The sequence below is a fragment of the Hypanus sabinus genome, unplaced genomic scaffold, assembly GCF_030144855.1.
Source record: "Hypanus sabinus isolate sHypSab1 unplaced genomic scaffold, sHypSab1.hap1 scaffold_1147, whole genome shotgun sequence".
NCBI lineage: Eukaryota > Metazoa > Chordata > Chondrichthyes > Myliobatiformes > Dasyatidae > Hypanus > Hypanus sabinus.
In genome coordinates this window covers 28,005-51,239 of record NW_026779205.1, presented here as the reverse complement: position 1 = coordinate 51,239, position 23,235 = coordinate 28,005, and the positions used below count along the sequence as shown (strand labels likewise).

At 48.0% G+C, this 23,235-nt stretch overlaps 1 long non-coding RNA gene across 6 annotated transcripts in view; it reads left to right on the top strand.

Annotated features, from left to right (window-relative positions):
- LOC132386411 (uncharacterized) overlaps window positions 1–11,967 on the top strand; it is a 29,783-nt gene extending 17,816 nt beyond the window's left edge. For 5 of the 6 annotated variants that reach the window (XR_009509524.1, XR_009509528.1, XR_009509529.1 and 2 more), the window contains 2 exons: window positions 2,583–4,464; window positions 11,488–11,967. This is a non-coding gene — a long non-coding RNA (uncharacterized LOC132386411). Of the gene's footprint in view, window positions 1–2,582; window positions 4,465–5,715; window positions 6,034–11,487 lie in introns of all 6 variants that reach the window. The other variant, XR_009509525.1, reaches the window with a different exon arrangement.
- Window positions 11,968–23,235: the final 11,268 nt, after the last annotated feature.

Here is a 23,235-nt window from a genome sequence, read left to right as displayed (position 1 = left end):
CGGAATTGGAATTCCAGCAACTTGCAATATTACATTGGGCTCTTCCTGAGGGGTGGAAATCACAGACGGAAGCATCCTTGCTTGTCCGTTTCTAAACGGGTTGTTTTCCCCCACCTGTCCCGTGGTAGCTTTCTGTTCTTCTGTTCCCATTTCTGATCCCCAGATGTAGCCCGCTCGCATCCTTCTTTCCACTGAACATATTCTCCTTTAATATTAGTTCCCTTCAGGGTTGATCGGGATTCGAAAGTGGGGTCGCAATGATCTGTCAAAGCTCGACGTATTCCATTTCGGTCATTGTCAGGCCAATCCATATTACTTTTATATATTTTATGTATTTGCAATACTTTTACATGAAATAATAAAGAGCAGTCCAGAGCAAGACAAACATACACATTCACAGGTATGGACCGGTATAACGATCTTGCAGAACAGGTGGAAGTGAAAGATGTTTACTTTGTAAGTGAAGCAGTTACCTGTCGCATGTGGAACGGTGAAGACAATGCTGCACGAGAGTGGGTAAACCGCTCAAGAACACAGAGTGCTGTCGAACAACATTGCAGCAAGCAGTAAATAGAGAGCAGCGAGGTGATTGAAAGTTGGGGCTGGGCGATTCTGTTTCGAGGCTGACAACGCGCCACTCCGTATCACTCAAGGAAGCGTGGTTTCCTAGTGCAAATATACTGTAATCGATTCCCATACGAGTGAATGAGACCATGTAGAGCTGAGACGTGAATATTCTGACTGATCACGTGAACCCAGAGTGTCGAACATGACCACCAGCTCGTTGAGCAGGGTCTGGATCTGAACAGTTATTTTATTCCTGACACGGCGGTCGTCAATCGCCCAAAATGTATTCAGATTAAAATTGGGCTTTCCCCTTGCCCTATCAATCGCCTCTGTATAGATTGCCACACAGTTAGCCCGGGTTACGGCGACACAGTATAGAAAGCTATCGACAGCAGGACTGATAGCGCGTGGTATAACCGGGCGCTGTTGGCCACAGGGTGGAATAGACAGAGGGGCCCCATCGGTGCGGTACCGCACTTCTGCCTCGACTACTACTGGTTTGGATGCCACTGCGGGTGAGACGCGATGAGTGATACCCGCATTCCTCTTAATTTCTTCCCACTGTTCATATTAGGTGGCCCACATCTCTCACTGTCAGCGTCCTGTCTTTCTACAGATGACGAGGAGGGGACACTGTGGCGTCGGTGCTCGGCCTGGGCCTGATTAGGTCCTGAAACATACCCTCTCTAATCGCGGTGTTCGGGTCAGCGGTGGGGGACAAAGCCATGGTTTGGTGATACAGGAATTTGAAAAGTGACACCTTACCACGGGAGGCACAGGGATTTGAGAGATGACACCCTATTACGGGTGGCCTTTTATATGACAGTGTGAGGGAGGGTATCATGAGTTCTGGGGGTCCGGGTGCAAATTACTGTCAGAGTAAACCCATTATTTGGATGCGTAGTATTAGATATATTGCGTCCATCATCACAGGTGATTATCAATAAACACAATACTGAGACAGATAGTAACAACATAACACATTGTTATTTTCGAGGAATGACCGAAATCGAAAGCGTCTATTAGGGAAAAACCCTTTCGGTAAACAATAAGATATATGAAATATAAGACAATAGAAACCTGATGCATCACTCAGAAAAGCCGGTTTGAAGGGACGGTGCTTGGAGAAAGATCTTGTGTAACCGTAGTGTATCACATTGAAAGGCGTGTCTAAAGGGTCTGTGATATCGGAGAACCTGCACGTACCTTTTTTGTGATGAAAGCCTTTCCTTTGGTAATGCGGTGATGCAGTTTGCTCTGTGACAGATTGCAGTTTTGCCGAACAGATGAAAGGAAATCACACCGCGTATACACCTCTTTTTTAAATGCCACGATGGACGGGATATGGCTGAAAGGTCTCTATTGGCCAATCACTTATTGGAGGTATCTTGATGATGGTGACCTGGCAGTTTTAGGAGAGGAGCTAACAGGTGTATTTCATGTCAAAACACGCCTTCTGTTTTTTTCATCCAGTGGAATAATGAGTTAACTGCACCAACCCCCTCAACTTGTTTCCATACCTATTCTCCTGAAGCCATAACTAGCCCCGGAGCAGAATTATGTAAGGTTGATTTATTATCTCTGTACCGGATGTACTCAACCTCCAACCTCCCATACCAGTTTGTCCTTTATGTATCACCTGATCCTCATCTACGCAAGCTCCTTTGTCTGAAATTGCACGCTATCCTGGTCGCTGGGGAGGGTCAGTAGCATTATCTAACTTGTTTTTCAGGAGCCCTATGCCCACATGGGAGAAACATCAATGCGCGCTCTGTGTCACGAGCGCTTACCCATATTGCAAACTCATTATTCCTCTGTTATATTTAGCTATGGCTTACACACCCTACTCGTTTTCATGTTAGAACAGTCGAGAAAGAGATAGACAGTTGTCATACCGGGCACAGGACTTGGAGCAAAGCAAAGTCAATGGGGTGATTTGACAGTATTTGCTACGTGCTGTCCATATCTGTCACTGCCATCTATTACCCCTGTACTTTCTTTGTCCCCTGTCACAGATCTGTCACAATGCTGAAAGCAAAAACGTAGGTCACTCCTTTATATTTGTATGAATCAATCGGATGATGGCAAAGCTGCCAAAACACCTGGTCGATATCCACGCACTCGGATGACCGACCGTGGCTCGGGTCGCAGAAAGCAGATCTGATCAGGAGAGTCGTTGTAGGAGAAGAGACGACCGACCGTGGCTCGGGTCGCAGAAAGCAGATCTGATCAGGAGAGTCGTTGTAGGAGAAGAGATGACCGACCGTGGCTCGGGTCGCAGAAAGCAGATCTGATCAGGAGAGTCGTTGTAGGAGAAGAGATGACCGACCGTGGCTCGGGTCGCAGAAAGCAGATCTGATCAGGAGAGTCGTTGTAGGAGAAGAGATGACCGACCGTGGCTCGGGTCGCAGAAAGCAGATCTGATCAGGAGAGTCGTTGTAGCAGAAGAGATGACCGACCGTGGCTCGGGTCGCAGAAAGCAGATCTGATCAGGAGAGTCGTTGTAGGAGAAGAGATGACCGACCGTGGCTCGGGTCGCAGAAAGCAGATCTGATCAGGAGAGTCGTTGTAGGAGAAGAGATGACCGACCGTGGCTCGGGTCGCAGAAAGCAGATCTGATCAGGAGAGTCGTTGTAGGAGAAGAGATGACCGACCGTGGCTCGGGTCGCAGAAAGCAGATCTGATCAGGAGAGTCGTTGTAGGAGAAGAGATGACCGACCGTGGCTCGGGTCGCAGAAAGCAGATCTGATCAGGAGAGTCGTTGTAGGAGAAGAGATGACCGACCGTGGCTCGGGTCGCAGAAAGCAGATCTGATCAGGAGAGTCGTTGTAGCAGAAGAGATGACCGACCGTGGCTCGGGTCGCAGAAAGCAGATCTGATCAGGAGAGTCGTTGTAGGAGAAGAGATGACCGACCGTGGCTCAGGTCGCAGAAAGCAGATCTGATCAGGAGAGTCGTTGTAGGAGAAGAGATGACCGACCGTGGCTCGGGTCGCAGAAAGCAGATCTGATCAGGAGAGTCGTTGTAGGAGAAGAGATGACCGACCGTGGCTCGGGTCGCAGAAAGCAGATCTGATCAGGAGAGTCGTTGTAGGAGAAGAGATGACCGACCGTGGCTCGGGTCGCAGAAAGCAGATCTGATCAGGAGAGTCGTTGTAGGAGAAGAGATGACCGACCGTGGCTCGGGTCGCAGAAAGCAGATCTGATCAGGAGAGTCGTTGTAGGAGAAGAGATGACCGACCGTGGCTCGGGTCGCAGAAAGCAGATCTGATCAGGAGAGTCGTTGTAGGAGAAGAGATGACCGACCGTGGCTCGGGTCGCAGAAAGCAGATCTGATCAGGAGAGTCGTTGTAGGAGAAGAGATGACCGACCGTGGCTCGGGACGCAGAAAGCAGATCTGATCAGGAGAGTCGTTGTAGGAGAAGAGATGACCGACCGTGGCTCGGGTCGCAGAAAGCAGATCTGATCAGGAGAGTCGTTGTAGGAGAAGAGATGACCGACCGTGGCTCGGGTCGCAGAAAGCAGATCTGATCAGGAGAGTCGTTGTAGGAGAAGAGATGACCGACCGTGGCTCGGGTCGCAGAAAGCAGATCTGATCAGGAGAGTCGTTGTAGGAGAAGAGATGACCGACCGTGGCTCGGGTCGCAGAAAGCAGATCTGATCAGGAGAGTCGTTGTAGGAGAAGAGATGGAGGAAGAAGAAGAGGAGATGGAAGTAGAACAGGCGAGGCAGGAATGCGGCGTCGGTAGCGGTAATGGAAGCGCAGGGAAGGCCGATGGCGGGTGGGCAGGGCAGCGACGCTGTAAACGTTGCCACCGCCATCGCTGCGGCAGACCTACCGCCCCTAAAACGCTTTGACGAGAGCAGGGACGAGAGTGACCCTAAACCAGGACCATCGGGTGAGTATAAGACATAATTTATATTAACAAAGATTGTAACTCTACTGTAGTTTACCCGCATCTCGCGGTAGGTGAATTATATATTCAGTTCATACATGTAACAGTTAATTGTGTGATGTGTAAGAGCGGTCGATACCAATGTATCACAGGTAGGTTTTATATTCTTTAAATAGTCAATTGTTTAGACCGGAGTATTATTAATTAACCTGTTCACCCTGCCCTTAAAGATAAGTAAGGTTCATATACGGGACCGTATATCGTAGTTTAAATGTCTGCGCGCGTATGTTTTCTGATGTCCGTCGGTTCGTAATGTCGCTATGTTATTTATTATTAATTGGTTCATAGCAGCCGCAAACCTGTCATGTAATAGGGACGCGGGGTCATAGTCCTTTCCACCAAACTGTTCAGGGGAATTTCACAGTGCATCCTAACTCAATTTCCTTTTTAAAGTTCAGAATCTCATCTGTATAATATGGACAATAGCCACGTCTATTGGCGAAGATGTTACGCGTGATATGTAACTTTTCCCTGTGCCTCACCCGTGAACAAACGACGTACGCTGATGGTTTAACTGGAGAAAAAAGATAATTAAGGGTGGGAGGTAAATGACATCACAGTCGAAAGTTTGTCCTTGGGCGGAGTAGGTGTTGATTCCTGCCGCTGGGGCTAAAGGGTAAAATGTCACATAAAGACCACTATACATCTGACATTCAACTGTTTCTCTCGTGATTTCCTGATGTGTACCATCATTATACCGAACGGTCACGACCCCATCCTCTATACGGTCGACAACAGCAAGTCTGCTGCAAGTTGGTATCTGCTTGCCCTGTACCACCCAAACGTTACCTTTCTCATAAATACTTTGCCCCCTCCTCGGTAAAGATGAAACTCTATCTCTGTTGGAGATACCTTAGAAACTGCTGTTGCATCTGTCTCGCTTCCAAATTTGGGTTCCGACAGGAGATCTTATATGACAGCTGTAGGCTCCGCCCCCTGGCTGCCCTGAAACAACTATCAGTGTATTCACTCCTACCGCTGTTACTGTCGAATATCCGCAATGTACAGGGGGTCTGTGGGGTCGCACCCGTCCGGTAGGACCCTTGAGTTTAGAATATCAACCGTTAACCTTGTCACAACATTGAATTGCACAGATCCAATAGCCTCAGAAAATAAAGGGTCCTCCATCTGTCTTTGATTAAACCACAATATCTGAGTATGAAACATCCTTTTCTTCACGTCCCTCCTGGCCAGGTGTATAGAAGAGTCTGATCTGGGATCCACGTGTGGTGCGAACTGGGAGACGCTGCCGGATAGGATAATGATCCTCTTATCGCGCTCGGTCGCATCCGTTTCCTCTGGTGATCGAAATAACTTTCGCATAGCCTGGGCTGACGAGATGCCATATTCATCAACGACTCCAACCGCGCTCCGGATGCACGAAGGAGCAAAACTGCACCTCGACGTCACGGCAAATTTTATGCGGGTGGCACGCTTTCTACATCTCAAAGAGAGACGTATACAATGATGGTGCATTGATGCCAGTCAGCACGATATCCCATTGTATCTAACGTATGATATCCCGATATTTACTTTTATATTTCTGTATCTAGATCCTGCTCGGTATTTAATAACTCACTGTCATTTATTCCGAATATGTTGTGACGTCATGGAACGGTATCTGATTATTCAGCGCGCCGGCGGCAGCCCTGGTAGTTGTAGTTAGAGTTGTACAATCATGCAATCCAACATCGTGCATTAGCGAAACAAGAAGACGGATAGAGTAGGACTTCCCGGTCCCAGCGTCACCGGTTAGTAATAACATCATAGACGTGTCCCTGGTGAGAAAGAATAAATCTAATACTCCATAAGCCCACTCCGTCTGCATCTGATGAGCAAACGTCTGTAAGCGGCGCCCCGCTGGGTCACACACGGTGTGTTCATGCTCATAGCTAGCTGACATAACTGATCGTTAAGTGGTCGTCCAGACACTAGCCAGATGAGACCGGTTGCCACACCATAGAGATCTAATAGTGGGCCGACTACAGAGACGCCTTCCCTTTGTCGCTCAGGCGCTAGTTGGTCCAAAGGTCTACCACGCCTCTCAAATAGATGTTCAGAAATTTGATAGTATTTGAAATCACGCAGCACATAAATTCCTGAGTGGTGTCATGTCCAACACTGCGAAGACTGATGGACGTATTTACTACATTCAGCCTGGTCAAATATTGACAGCCTCTAAGTAAGTGTAAAAGTACGGTGCGAATATAAGCGTAATCAGTAGATCTTCTGAGTGGTCGATCACGCTTTAAGATTAATGTAGAACACCATCTATAACGCGTCAGGCATTTGAAAGTAAAATATAATACCTTTACTATATTATTATGATTACATCTACGTAAAAGGCAAATTTCAGATATAGCAAACGTAGTTCTATACCGAAAAGTATTGGACGCTCTTCGATAGTTTAATACCGTCCGTGGGGCTCTGCCGTCGCGGCAATAGGCGGCCCTCTCGAATATCATGACATCCATCCCAATATCATGTCAATGTGCTAATTCACAACCATCATCCTGTTCTGTCAGATCACGGGAAATAGATTGTAGTTGATGTTGCGCTTTAGCCCGATGAATTAGACGGACAAGTTGACATCTTAGATCTAGCACTGGTTGGGTCCAGATTAAAACCATCCTTAATGCGTAAAGACTGATGGTCTCGCGGATAATACAGCCGGTATGTAACTGGGGGTGGACGAACCCAATCGACAGCTAAAGCTCTATTAGATCTTTGGAGGTCTGGCGGTCAGAACAAAGATACAACAATACATATAACCAATAGGCTGTTCGAAATACTAGCTGAAAGTCAGGAGCAAACACAGCAGCAGCTGAGCACAATTTTCGCATCTCTAGCGATGCTGGATCAAAGCAATAAGAGTATTACCGATGCATTGGCCTCACTGGAACCCGTGGTGAATGCGACCAACGATCTATTTTTTTTCTATTCAAATAAATCCTGGATTTATTAGATGAACATAGGTGCTATGACCTATATCTGCTTGATAACCCTCAAGATAAATGCGCCGACGAGAGTGTGAGCTGGAATTTTCACTGCGATGCATAATGAAGCGACGGGGCGAAAACGGGTTCCAAACGGTACCTAGAGTACTGTTACGGAACGCAACAGCTATGTCATCACCTGTCATTGAGCAAACGGCCGTACTGGCAGGTATTGTAGCGATGGTGGAGAATACATCTACGCCATCAGATGCTGATCCGTTTCTGTTTATGTTGCAATGCATGGATGATAATAACATTGAACACATACGGTTAGCATGTCGACTTAAGATGAGAATGTTCAATAATGATATACCGGCCTGGGCACTGCCGGAACTCATCACTATTCTGATCAATCAAATGAATCTAAATAACGGATACCACTTCGCCTTCGGCGACCCGTATCTACAGGTACAGCTTTGCCACATTTTTGAGCTATACCTGAATCGTGATGCAAATAATAGAGCGGCTCCCGACAATAATCAACCAGCGCCTCTGTAAGATCAAACTGTAGCATTTATGAAACAGGAGATAAATATCATCCATGCAGCAAAATATTACGTGCGCTTGGCGCACAGATTGATCTTCAACGGTCATGACGAATTCTCATTCGTGACATCTTCTAACGTGGCCCCACCATGCACCATGATACCGTTAGACATTGAAAGGGCTGTGCCAGCACATGATGTTTTCTATGTTAATTATATGTCACTTGTATTTTCATCCGTTTTTGGAATAAGAGTATTTGCATTGAGTACGGGTAATCTAACGGGTAATGACAGGGCCGCCTGTTACGTTGAATCGGCCGCTCAGCAGGTACAGAGAACAACCTATAATTACAATCTGGATGGAAATATTAATGAGTTTCGGTATCCCAGATTCACGTGTCTTATCTGGGTGCGGAATGACATAGTAATGACTCTTAACGGCGCACTCATCGTGGCTGACAACATTAAAGCTGTCGTTATGACCGCGGCTATCCTATTGAAGGCCAGCACCCCAGCTCAGTTTGCCCAATTCCACCGAATTGCCGCTGCGGGGGAAAACAATCCCAACAACTGTGATGGTGTACTAGAAGGTATACTACCCCCGATGTGGGGCGCCCGGGTAAATTTCAGAGGACACCACGTCTGGCTATTCTGCTAGGTATGCATTATTGCACAATGATAACACACCAGGAGTTGCGGGATCATTACGATGTTAATTACTATTCGGGGTGGGCATATCTATGTATCCGGTCACTGACCTTTCAGTCCTGTTCATTCGCTGCGGTACCCATGTATTCAGCTCTGTTTATTGTTGGAATTCCAGGAATCGCACAGCATCAGCCATTGTCTAAAAGGAACAGGTGGAAGCAGATAGATGGTCGGGACAATTGATATATTTCCCCACATCAGTGAGTGTCACGTAGGCGTATGGAACCATCTGCATCAGTATGAACCACGAAATGAATTCGCGAAAGATATTAGGGTACCAAACTGTAATGATATCTTTCGTTACATGTATTAGATCTCCACTGAGCCCGATTGCCGCAGAGGGGTCGGGGTCCGTGTCTGAAAGAGCTGAAATATGTAATGAATTAGCAATTGTTTGCCTTCGAACGAGTTAGTCGTGTGTTCCAACGTTTGACGAAACATTTCATCAGATGTAGATATCGAACACATGTTGGAATAGAATTCATTACGGGTCAAGAGAATAAATGTATATTCAGCTGTGTTTCTGTTCGGGTATCCGTTCCCGGCGCGCCGGTACAACATCGTTTTCATTCAGTCGTCTATTCTGCATCAGTGAATCTATTAAAACCATTCAAGGCACATCGTGAAGGGAGTCATTGATTACGCGCCCATTTAGATCGGTTGGAACCCCTGCCATATCAATGTGCTTTCCCGTATACGTGCGGAGACTGATTTTCAGAATACGTCAATTCTTTTACAGTCATATTATGACGCTACGTAAATATCAAAGATTGATAAACGATCCTGAATTCGTTGGGCTTTTGAAATGTAATAGGAGCTAGCAGCTGCAAGCTCTTCTTCCTTTCATTTGTAATAACAGCAACACTTCGCTTTCTGGCAATGATACTTTGTGCAATGGCGGTCGCGTGCACATTCGCAATGATCTGCTTCATAAGAGCTGTATAAACAATAAGCCCACCCGCAGGAGCAGCTGTTATTAGCGTTCCTAATAGTTCCAAGTTCAGCGTCATGATAACTATTAAATTCGTTTAATAGTTTAATCACAGTATCAAGTCATTTTAATATTAATCTGCGGAATACAAGCATGATTGCAACCGAAGTGCCGTGTGAAACTGGTCGCCTCGGTCATTTGAAATTTGTGATAATACTGGGAACAGCGATAGGGATAGGACACGGAGTGTCCTTACGAAGAAATAGAGAACACACCCTCTTTACCAACAGGTCGTTTTTTTAATTTTTTGCAAGACGAAGAAACCACTGTCATACCACCGCATCTAATGCTTCTTATATAAGATACCATGAAGAAGATGTTTACCTGCCTCACCAACGGGGGGTTTGTGTAACTAACGATATCTCTCTGTAACAAATATGATGTAAATACTAATGGCAATGCATTGTATACAGCAATCTAACTATATACTGGCAACGATTAACTGCCCAGAAACACCTTATAGTTCCGGTTGCGCGGAAAGTTCGTGCATCCCCCCTCTACGGACCCTCCCCCCAGCGGAACACCCCTCGGACGACGGGAATGGCATCCCCAACGCCCAGACCATACACGCTATCCACTGGGCCATTATGCACCCACTCTTCCTCCGCAGACGTCCATGCACCTGCACAGGCTGTAGTGGCCATATTACCCTGCCCGTGGACAGACAACAGACCCCAACACATCATCTCGATACTGTACCAGACGGATGCATTTCAGTAGACGGGTCGTCGACCAAGACATTCGGAATCTATTAAACGATACTACCGGGATACTACAGGAATTAGCCAAGGGGTTAAGGAAAACTATCACATCGCTGATGGATAAGGGGAATGTACAGACATCGTTAGCGGCCTACCGGCGAGGTCAACCTGTTGGACTACCACGGGAACGCCATACTAGATTGCTACAAAAAAGCACTCGTGCGTCGTTACCTCACCCGACCAACAGCAACAAAGAGGCAGAAAGCCACACTCGTGTTTTGGGACGAGTCGGACCCACGATGGGGCACCTTACTAGCAGCGGACTTTCTATCACGACCGGGACACAATACCCCCAGTCAGCAATTCGTCAATTGCATCAGAATTAACAGCAAATTCGGTTTTTGTCTCCTCCATAAGTCAGCTATGTATCACTTGACCTGCGCCCGCCGTTTACTGTGTGACATTTTCAACCACCCCGAAACATCTCTATCGGGTCTGTACGCGTGCTTATACCGGATTCACCTAGAAGCGGCATTGCTCAATAAGTAATTGTTCAATAGATCGGCTCTCGTTGATAAGCTATTACTGTGTAGATAAAGTATATAGACTAATTTATAAAGACACGGTACCGTGCCGGTTGTACACAACAACAATTCAGCTTGGTATATGAACTGTATCAGTCGTATTTATTAACACAATGTACCCGCTAATAGTTATAAGTAAAAATGTCCATAGACCTATTTATTGAACGTTCTCGACTGTATACTACTCTAAGTGATAACTGTAGCCGTATATAACATCGATAGATGTAATTGTCCTGTATTTCAAATAACTTACTGTCATACCACTCAATAAACAATAGATTCTAGAAACATATCTCAGGGTTTTATATTTGGGAGTATTATCTCCGGTCTGTATATTTGGGAGGACTGTCTCAGGAGTCCCTATCTCGGGTCTCTATATCTCGGGGTACTGTCTCAGGGTGTCTTTATCTCGAGATATAGTTACAGGGTTTATTACCATTTTAAGATCTGTACAAGTCGGAGTTTGTTGACCGTATAATCTAATATATTTCTCTTACACAGGTGTTAAAATGCCAGGAACAGGCCCATCACCTCCCCCGAGAGCCCGACTGCGTTCAGGCGATAGGCCTCCGCTATCACCAAGACTGAAACGCATTTCTTTTAAGGCAAAGCACCAACTCCACCGCTAACACCAGATCGACACAGATAATTCAGATGAAGAACCGCCACAATTTAAAACGATACGGCGTCGTAAACGAAAGGCCCCAACAGAAGCAGGCAAAAACGGAAAAAAGGAAGAAAGGGGAAAAAGGTCAGATTAACAGACACAACAGAGCACCAACCCGGGACGAAAGAGCCGCTACCCGAGGAAGAGAGAGAGATGCAAGGAGAGGGACCACCGAGTGAAGGGGGACAGGAAAGGGAAGGGTGTACACCGGGAGAAGGGGAGCGGGGACACTCAAAAGAAAGCGAAACACCCCCGAGGGAAGGAGAGGACGAAAGAGAGAACCACCACCGGAGGAGGGGGAGGGCGGAAGCAGAGACCCATCACCGGGGGAGGGGAAGAGAGAGGAGGATGACGGAGGCGGGGACCCGCCACCAGCGGAGGGGGAGTACGGAAGGGGTGAGTCGCCACCGGGCGAAGCGGAGGATGGAAGGGGAGAGCAGCCAGTGTGGGAGGGGGAGGGGAAGGAGGATGACGGAGGGGGAGACCAACCCCCGGGGGAGGGGGAGTAGGACGACGGAGGGGGAGACCAACCCCCGGTGGAGGAGGGTGACGATGGAGGAGAAGCCGAACCCCCAGGAGAGGGGGAGGGCGGAACGAGAGAACCACCATCGAGGGAGGAGGACGGAGGCGGAGACCACCCCCCGGGAGAAGGGAAAAGCCGCCAGCGGGGTACGAACCTGTAGCGAAGTGGGGAACGGGAGCGGTACCTCCTTGGGAGGAAGAGGAAGACCCCACAGAAGGGGAAGGGCAACGGGACGAGGAAGGACCCACAGAAAAGGAGAGGGGAAGAGAAGAGGAAGGACCCACGGGAAAGGAGGGTGGGCAAGAAATGGAAAGACACACAGAGGAGAAGAGAGCAGAAACGGCGGGAACAAGCAAGGAATTCGACAACACAGATGACAACGAGGACACTGAAAGGCGGAAGAAAAGAAGAAAAAAAGGAAAGGAAACGTACAGAGAGAGAAAGAAGGGAACGGACGTCTGAAAGGAAGCAACGGGAACGCGGAAGAAGGAAAGAAAGGACACAAACAGAGAAGGAGGGTCCGGAAAATTGCGATTGTGATGTCACCGTGACAGGCAAACAACAAGCAGTACAGAATACGGGCCGGTATTAAATCCAGAACACGTCCCCGCGCCACTCATAATACGGAAATCCAGGGCACGGAGAGGTCAGACCCCCAATCCTACAATGGCTGAATCTCCAGGACTACCAGAAGGTATTGAACTACACGAGCCCAGCAGCGACAGCGATGGATCTTTTTCTTCAGCAAGAGACACTCACTATAAAGGGTGTGGAATAGATATCAATCCCAATTTAATCATGACAGATAGGTTTAATAGGAGAACTACAATAACAGTCGATAACGGCCTGTAGTTTGTGAAAAACAGCATAAAACTGGCGGCCTGGAAGTTATCGACACGAGAAACGGTCCAAGACCTAACAGAAAGGCTGATTAATTTGAAGGGAGTTGATCGAAGGGACAAAAGTTATACAACGGGCCCACTACAGAAAAATGAAACAAATCCTACTAAAGCCACCAGAAAATACCACATTTCCAGCTCCAGCCTTGACAAGTATGAGCCATGAATCGCCACCAATAGGATTTAAAATTCGGCAATCGACCGACCAAGCCCCATCCACGTCAGCACAGGCCGGACCTTCGGAGGATGTGGAAATTGTGACAGTCCCAGAGGGTGACACAGTGCACTCCAACGAAGACGCCCTCGGGAAATATAGACTAACTAAACACGCACAAAAACATCACTATCAACTACACAACAATGAATCTTTCCTCGGAGTAATGACTGACAATGACATTGAGGACTCTAAATTCCTCATAGGTAAAGACATGGCTCATTGGTTGCAGCGCAAGCTCCTTGAAAGCCGACGCAACACGATCGAACAACAGCAACAGGTAACGGAGCAACCAATTCTGATCGAGTCCGATTCTTCAGCGGAAGAGACAGAGGCCGTAGCTGGACCATCACACTCAACACCCGTACGAACTATCATCAAGAAGGAACTGGACGAGCTAGGCCCCGCGGGGGCAACAAGTCATCCATTAGGAGCAACCGAGAAGATCACACCACCTTCCGATACCAGTAGCGATGACGACAATGATGGAGACAACGGAGGTGAAGAGGAAGATCATGGGGACATGGAACAAGAAGAGCAAGAGGGCCAAGAGGAGACAGATCAGCATCAGGGGGATCCCGAAACAGAACGCAGACGGCGCAGGAAACAGCGGGCACATGAGAAATTTAGCCACTTCACTAGTAAATGGCGCAGAGGCGGAACCGGCGACGATACAGACGGGGCCGCAAGACCAGCTCACCGCGACCGTTCACCGATCAGAGATGCGAATCGCCGCAAGCAGAAACACAGAATAGCACCTGGTCACGAATATGCAGTAAACAAGGGAAAAGAACTACTTCTAAAATACCAACTCACAGGTATCTCAGGCACCGACTTCCCTGCCCTAAACGGAATGACGAAAACAATGGTAGAAATAAAAGTATGCCCCGGTAGCAGAGCATCACTGGACATTCGGCGCAGTAATATTCCGAATAAAAGAATGCAAAGAGGAATGGGCTGGACTCCAAGGCATACCCCAAGGAGATACGATCCTAACGATATTAGGATCTACGGCTTCAACTTTCCATCAAAGGGGATCCGCGATATAGTAAATCCACAGACGATAATACGTTATCTCTCAAAGGAAAGGGACGTAATGACAGCGTTCCAAATGTACGCACTTGGCTTGAAGAATAGAGCTTTCCAACAAAGCGACATCCAAGCCATGTCAGAATGTACAGGTCCCAATCATAAGCGGAGACTGATTGTCATGGCCATCGTTTCCAAAAGCTCCCAAAATAAGAATATCAGCCTAACGTTTAATGAATTTACTGTGAAACATACCTGTCTACCTTCCATGAATTTAAGCTTAGGGCCAGGGAGATTTGCCATGTACAAATTGGTATCCGCGGAACAGAAGAAAAGTCGCGTACTTTTGAATGAAATAAACGGTTTTATCAATTCGGTCAACTGTGGGGAGGACACGGCCTTCTGCGCATACATTTCAACCGGTAGTATACCATTTAGCGACGACAGACAAGGCCACGACGAAGATGATGGGGACGAAGGAGAACCGGAAGCCGACGAGTAGACACAGAACATTCAGTATTTTAACTGACCAAAAATGTTTGTACAAAGAACCAAGGCAATCTCAACCACCAGTAGTTGTTGAACAAAGAGACACCAGTATTGTCAGCGTTTGTAAAGAAGATCGCAATCACCAATAATTGTTGAAACAAAGATGACTAAAACCTAAACGTTAGTATTGTCGGTATCAGAGATAAATTATTTTGTAATGTAAAAACAATCACAATTTTTTTTTACAATTTAAAATATAATTATTTTATTAAATACATCATATAGTTTACGCACCGTTATTTACATTTTGTACTTTACACTTTACTTATCAATTAGGTGACAGATAAAACTTCGGTCCAATATGAACCGTGATTGCAATATGAACTGTGACATTTCACCTGTCAACCAGATATCAAACGTTTGTCCATCTAACACGCATTTATGACTTGTGTTTTACATTTCACTCGTCAATCAGATATCAGCCATTTGTCGCTCTACCATGGCTTCATGCCTCATGTTTTACAATTCACTTGTCAGCTCTTGATGGAGCTTTCCATCCGCGATTCAATAATGGTCGTCGCGAGCCTCATCGGACAGCCGCAAAGCCAAATTGACGAAGCGCCAATTTGAAGACGATACTAATCACCAGGAGGCGGCGCGTCCATCTGGCTATATATACACCACACAACGAACAAACTGCTATCGCCTATTATACTATTGACGATGGTCTCCTTGGTAGTTCACTGTCTCGAGCTCGCAGGCCTTCTTTCACTGGCGTTCGTGTGGCATCTCCTCTGTGCGCCCCTGATCGTACCATTGCTAGTCACGTCGGTGTCCTTGTAGATCAGAGTCTTTTGTGCCATTCTTCTGGCTACTATATGGATTGTGCTATGGCTCCCGGAGATTGTACGTACAGGCTACATCTGCTACCACGTATATCGAGATGGAGATTTGCCTGAACTACCCACTGTCCAGGAGCAAAGACTACATTTGGAGGAACGGGAAAAAGCGTGGTCCTGTATACCAGAGCGCACTAGCAACTAAAGACATTCGGGAGCATTTTCTATAATGACATGAGCTCGATGTAATCAATATATCTATAGATCTGTTTATAACACTGACTGGATTACTATTTTGGATTGCTCACCTCGGAAAAGAACTGCACGTGAAGGACAGATACGTACTGACTGAAGACAGTAGAATCTATGACGGGCCCGTATACGCGAGACAGGATACGGGCCCGTATATCGGGAGACAGGATACGGGCCCGGATATCGGTAGACCGGTGTGACGGGCCTGTATATGGATAGACCGGCCACGGAATGGCGCTCCGGCGTGACGGGCCCGTATGCGGGAGGCAGTATGCGGGACCGTATATCGGTAGACCAGGGTGACGGGCCCGTATATCGGTAGACGGGGGTTACGTGCCCGTATACGGGAGTCAGGATACGGGCCCGTATATCGGTAGACCGGGGTGACAGGCCCGTAAATGGATAGACCGGACACGGGGTGGCGCTCCGGCGTGACGTTCACGTATACGGGAGGCAGGATACGGGCCCGTATATCGGTTAAACGGTGTGACGGGCCCGTATATGGATAGACCGGCCACGGGGTGGCGCTCCGGCGTGACGGGCCCGTATATCGGTAGACCTGAGTGACGGGCCCGTATATGGATAGACCGGCCACGGAATGGCGCTCCGGCGTGACGTGCCCGTATATGGTTGCCGGGGTCTCAACCGTATATGGGCAGTGGAAATTACTCCCGGACAGCTGTTACATATACGGCAGCAACATTCTCAAGAAGTCCAGATGGCTAATAGAGGAGCAGCCGTGAGCATTGTGCAAATCAGGCGCCTTTCTCCATTGGAGGCTGGCGTAACACTTATAACTCAACCTCATGTTATACTTGATTGGGGTATGCTGTGTCAGTCATTCCTGTCGTTAGGGACATTAGCAAATAAGTCATCAATGCAAGATTACTCAATTATGGTTAATAAACTGGTACATGCGCAGTAAAGGCACACGAATCTAAGGCTCGTTAATTTTGAGATGCTTGCTTCATTTTAGAATAATTCTGCTTGAGAGATCTGGGATCCATTAAGGGGATGGTGTGGATCTATTAAAGGGGTGGTGTGAATCCGTTAAAGGGGTGGTGTGGATCCATTAAGGGGTGATTTATAATATAATGAATTATATAAGCAATAATAATTGTATAAAATATATCTTTTTTATTAATAGAATATATCAGTATATTCATCAATATACATCCAGAGATATAATCTAATATTTATATGTTTCTTACATTTACTGTACGCATAGCTTATTACATGTAATTTACATTACAAGTATTATACAGTTCCTCATCTTATCAGTTTAGAGGTTTTCTTCACTTCTTCAATGACTGCTGACAATTGACTGGTCCATTCGTAAATCGCTATATCGACATCGGTTCTTGAATTTCTACTATACATCAAATACATCGTAACTAGCGTGAGCAAACTTAAGAAACTTAATGTAAAATCCTGTCTCGCAGGCCTTCTTTCACTGGCGTTCGTGTGGAATCTCCTCTGTGCGCCCCTGATCGTAAAATTGCTAGTCACGTCGGTGTCCTTGTAGATCAGAGTCTTTTGTGCCATTCTTCTGGCTACTATATGGATTGTGCTATGGCTCCCGGAGATTGTACGTACAGGTTACATCTGCTACCACGTATATCGAGGAGGAGAATTGCCTGACCTACCCACTGTCCAGGAGCAAAGACTACATTTGGAGGAACGGGAAAAAGCGTGTTCCTGTATACCAGAGCGCACTAGCAACTAAAGACATTCGGGAGCATTTTCTATAATGACCAGAGCTCGATGTCATCAATATATCTATAGATCAGTTTATAACAGTGACTGGATTTCTCAGCTCGGAAAAGAACTGCACGTGAAGGACAGATTCGTACTGACTGAAGACAGTAGAATCTATGACGGGCCCATATACGGGAGGTAGGATACGGGCCCGTATATCGGTCGACCGGGGTGTCGGGCCCGTATATGGATAGACAGGCCACGGGATGGTGCACCGGCGTGACGGGCCCGTATACGGGAGGCAGGATGCCGGCCCGTTTATCGGTAGACCAGGGTGACGGGCCCGTATATCGGTAGACGTTGGTTACGTGCCCGTATGTCCGAGACAGGATACGGGCCCGTATATCGGTAGTCCGGAGTTTCGTGCCCGTATATGGATAGACAGGCCACGCGATGGCGCTCCGGCGTGACGGGCCCGTATACGGGAGGCAGGATACGGGCCCGTATATCGGTAGTCCGGGGTTTCGTGCCCGTATATGGATAGACAGGCCACGGGATGGTGCTCCGGCGTGACGGGCCCGTATATCGGGAGGCAGGATACGGGCCCATTTATCGGTAGACCGTTGTGACGAGCCCGTATATGGATAGAATTGCCACGGGGTGGCGCTCCGGCTTGACGGGCCCGTATACGGGAGCAGGATACGGGCCCGTATATCGGACGACCGGGGTGTCGGGCCCGTATATGGATAGACAGGCCACGGGATGGCGCTCCGGCGTGACGGGCCCGTGTGCGGGAGGCAGGATACGGGCCCGTATATCGGTAGTCCGGGGTTTCGTGCCCGTATATGGATAGACAGGCCACGGGATGGCGCTCCGGCGTGACGGGCCCGTATATCGGGAGGCAGGATACGGGCCCATTTATCGGTAGACCGTTGTGACGGGCCCGTATATGGATAGAATTGCCACGGGGTGGCGCTCCGGCTTGACGGGCCCGTATACGGGAGCAGGATACGGGCCCGTATATCGGTCGACCGTTGTGACGGGCCCGTATATGGATAGAATTGCCACGGGGTGGCGCTCCGGCTTGACGGGCCCGTATACGGGAGCAGGATACGGGCCCGTATATCGGTCGACTGGTGTGACGGGCCCGTATATGGATAGACCGGACACGGGGTGGCGCTCCGGCGTGACGGGCCCGTATAAAGGAGGCAGGAGACGGGCCCGTATATCGGTTGAACGGAGTGACGGGCCCGTTTATGGATAGACCGGCCAAGGGGTTGCTCTCCGGCGTGACGGGCCCGTATTCCGCCAACCATATACGGGACCGTCACTCCGGTCTACCGATATACGTGCCCGTATATGGTTGGCGGGATATGGGCCCATATATGAGTAACGGAAGGTCCCCCTCCGGGTCTAAACCGTATATGGGCTGTGGACGGTACCCCCGGACAGCTGTTACATATACGGCAGCAACATTCTCAAGAAGTCCAGATGGCTAATAGAGGAACAGCCGTGAGCATTGTGCAAATCAGACGCCTTTCTCCATTGGAGACTGGCGTAACACTTATAACTCAACCCCATGTTATATTTGATTGGGGTATGCTGTGTCAGTCACTCCTGTCGATAGGGACATTAGCAACTAAGTCATCAATACAAGATTACTCAATTATGGTTAATAAACTGGTACATGCGCAGTAAAGGCACACGAATCTAAGGCTCGTTAATTCTGAGATGCTTGCTTCATTTTAGAATAATTCTGCTTGAGAGATCTGGGACTGTTCTATTAAGGGGGGCGACGGGTATACTCTCTTACACATGCGACATCCATGTCTGTGGATCCATTAAGGGGATGGTGTGGATCTATTAAAGGGGTGGTGTGAATCCGTTAAGGGGGTGGTGTGGATCCATTAAGGGGTGATTTATAATATAATGAATTATAGAAGCAATAATAATTGTATAAAATATAACTTTTTTATTGATAGAATATATCAGCATATTCATGAATATACATCCAGAGATATAATGTAATATTTATATGTTTCTTACATTTACTGTACGCATAGCTTATTACATGTAATTTACATTACAAGTATTATGCAGTTCCTCATCTTATCAGTTTAGAGGTGTTCTTCACTTCTTCAATGACTGCTGACAATTGACTGGTCCATTCGTAAATCGCTATACCGACATCGGTTCTTGCATTTCTACTATACATCAAATACATCGTAGCTAGTGTGAGCAAACCTAAGAAACATAATGTAAAATCCTGTCTCCAAAAATAGGTTGCACAGCTTGCCAGCGTCTGGCAGAGCTTTATCGGAGATAAAATTTCGTTTACTAAAATTACTAGTAGTTTACTGTCTCGAGCTCGCAGGCCTTCTTTCACTCGCGTTTGTGTCGAATCTCCTCTTTGCGCCCCTGATCGTACCATTGCTAGTCACGTCGGTGTCCTTGTAGATCAGAGTCTTTTGTGCCATTCCTCTGGCTACTGTATGGGTTGTTCTATGGCTCCCGGAGATTGTACGTACAGGCTACATCTGCTACCATCTATATCGAGATGGAGAATTGCCTGACCTACCCACTGTCCAGGAGCAAAACTACGTTTGGAGGAACGGGAAAAAGCGTGGTCCTGTATACCAGAGCGCACTAGCAACTAAAGACATTCGGGAGCATTTTCTATAATGACCAGAGCTCGATGTCATCAATATATCTACAGATCTGTTTATAACAGTGACTGGATTACCATTTTGGATTGCTCACCTCGGAAAAGAACTGCACGTGAAGGACAGATACGTACTGACTGAAGACAGTAGAATCTGTGACGGGCCCGTATACGCGAGACAGGATACGGGCCCGTATATCGGGAGACAGGATATGGGCCAGGATATCGGTAGACCGGTGTGACGGATAGACCGGCCACGGGGTGGCGCTCCAGCGTGACGGGCCCATATATGGGAGACAGGATACGGGCCCGTATATCGGGAGACAGGATACGGGCCCGTATATGGATAGACCGGCCACGGAATGGCGCTACAGCGTGACGGGCCCGTATACGGGAGACAGGATACGGGCCCGTATATCGGGAGACAGGATATGGGCCCGCATATCGGTAGACCGGTGTGACGGGCCCGTATATGGTTAGACCGGCCACGAGGTGCCGCTCCAGCGTGACGGGCCCATATATGGGAGACAGGATACGGGCCCGTATATCGGGAGACAGGATACGGGCCCGTATATGGATAAACCGGCCACGGAATGGCGCTCCGGCGTGTCGGGCCCGTATACGGGAGGCAGTATGCGGGCCCGTATATCGGCAGACCAGGGTGACAGGCCAGTATATCGGTAGACGGGGGTTACGTGCCCGTATACAGAAGTCAGGATACGGGCCCGTATATCGGTAGACCGGGGTGACGGGCCAGTATATGGATAGACAGGCCACGGGTTGGCGCTCCGGCGTGACGGGCTCGTATTTGGGAGGCAGGATACGGGCCCGTATATCGGTTAAACGGGGTGACGGGCCCGTATATGGATAGACCGGCCACGGGGTGGCGCTCCGGCGTGACGGACCCGTATACGGGAGGCAGGATACGGGCCCGTATATCGGTTAAACGGGGTGACGGGAACGTATATGGATAGAGCGGCCCCCTGGTGGCTCTCCGGCGTGACGGGCCCGTATACGGGAAGCAGTATGCGGGCCAGTATATCGGTAGACCAGGGTGACGGGCACGCATATGGATAGAGCGGCCCCCTGGTGGCGCTCCGGCGTGACGGGCCCGTATTCCGCCAGCCATAAACGGGCCCGTCTCCCCGGTCTACCGATATATGGGCCAGTATGTGGTTGGCGGGATATGGGCCCATATATGAGTAACGGAAAGTCCCCCTCCGGGGTCTAAACAGTATATGGGCAGTGGAAGGTACCCCCGGACAGCCGTTCCATATACGGCAGCAACATTCTCAAGAAGTCCAGATGGCTAATAGAGGAGCAGCAGTGAGCATTGTGCAAATCAGGCGCCTTTCTCCATTGGAGGCTGGCGTAACACTTATAAATCCACTTATAAATCCACCCCATGTTATATGTGATTGGGGTATGCTGTGTCAGTCATTCCTGTCGTTAGGGACATTAGCAACTAAGTCATCAATGCAAGATTACTCAATTATGTCTAATAAACTGGTACATGGGCAGTAAAGGCACACGAATCTAAGGCTCGTTAATTTTGAGATGCTTGCTTCATTTTAGAATAATTCTGCTTGAGAGATCTGTGACTGTTCTATTAAGGGGTCGACGGGTATACTCTCTTACACATGCGCCATCCATGTCTGTGGATCCATTAAGGGGATGGTGTGTATCCATTAAGGGGGCGGTGTGGATCCATTAAAGGGGTGGTGTGGATCCGTTAAGGGGGTGGTGTGGATCCATTCAGGGGTGATTTATAATATAATGAATTATAGAAGCAATAATAATTGTATAAAATATATCTTTTTTTATTAATAGAATATATCAGTATATTCATCAATATACATCCAGAGATATAATGCAATATTTATATGTTTCTTACATTTACTCGCCGCATAGTTTATTACATGTAATTTAAATTACAAGTATTATACAGTTCCAAATCTTATCAGTTTAGAGGTTTTCTACACTTCTTCAATGACTGCTGACAATTGACTGGTCCATTCGTAAATCGCTATATCGACATCGGTTCTTGAATTTCTACTATACATCAAAAACCTCGTAGCTAGCGTGAGCAAACCTAAGAAACATAATGTAAAATCCTGTCTCCAAAAAGAGGTTGCACAGCTTGCCAGCGTCTGGCATAGCTTTATCAGAGATAAAATTTCGTTTACTAAAATTACTAGTAGTTTACTGTCTCGAGCTCGCAGGCCTTCTTTCACTGGCGTTCGTGTGGAATCTCCTCTGTGCGCCCCTGATCGTAAAATTGCTAGTCACCTCGGTGTCCTTGTAGATCAGAGTCTTTTGTGCCATTCTTCTGGCTACTATATGGATTGTGCTATGGCTCCCGGAGATTGTACGTACAGGCTACATCTGCTACCACGTATATCGAGGTGGAGAATTGCCTGACCTACCCACTGTCCAGGAGCAAAGACTACATTTGGAGGAACGGGAAAAAGCGTGGTCCTGTATACCAGAGCGCACTAGCAACTAAAGACATTCGGGAGCATTTTCAATAATGACCAGAGCTCGATGTCATCAATATATCTATAGATCAGTTTATAACAGTGACTGGATTACCATTGTGGATTGCTCACCTCGGAAAAGAACTGCACGTGAAGGACAGATACGTACTGCCTGAAGACAGTAGAATCTATGACGGGCCCGTATACGGGAGACAGGATACGGGCCCGTATATCGGGAGACAGGATACGGGCCCGTATATGGATAGACCGGCCACGGAATGGCGCTCCGGCGTGACGGGCCAGTATACGGGAGGCAGTATGCGCGCCCGTATATCGGTAGTCCGGGGTGACGAGCTCGTATCCGGATAGACCGGCCACGGGGTGGCGCTACAGCGTGACGGGCCCGTATACGGGAGACAGGATATGGGCCCGGATATCGGTAGACCGGTGTGACGGGCCCGTATATGGTTAGACCGGCCACGAGGTGGCGCTCAAGTGTG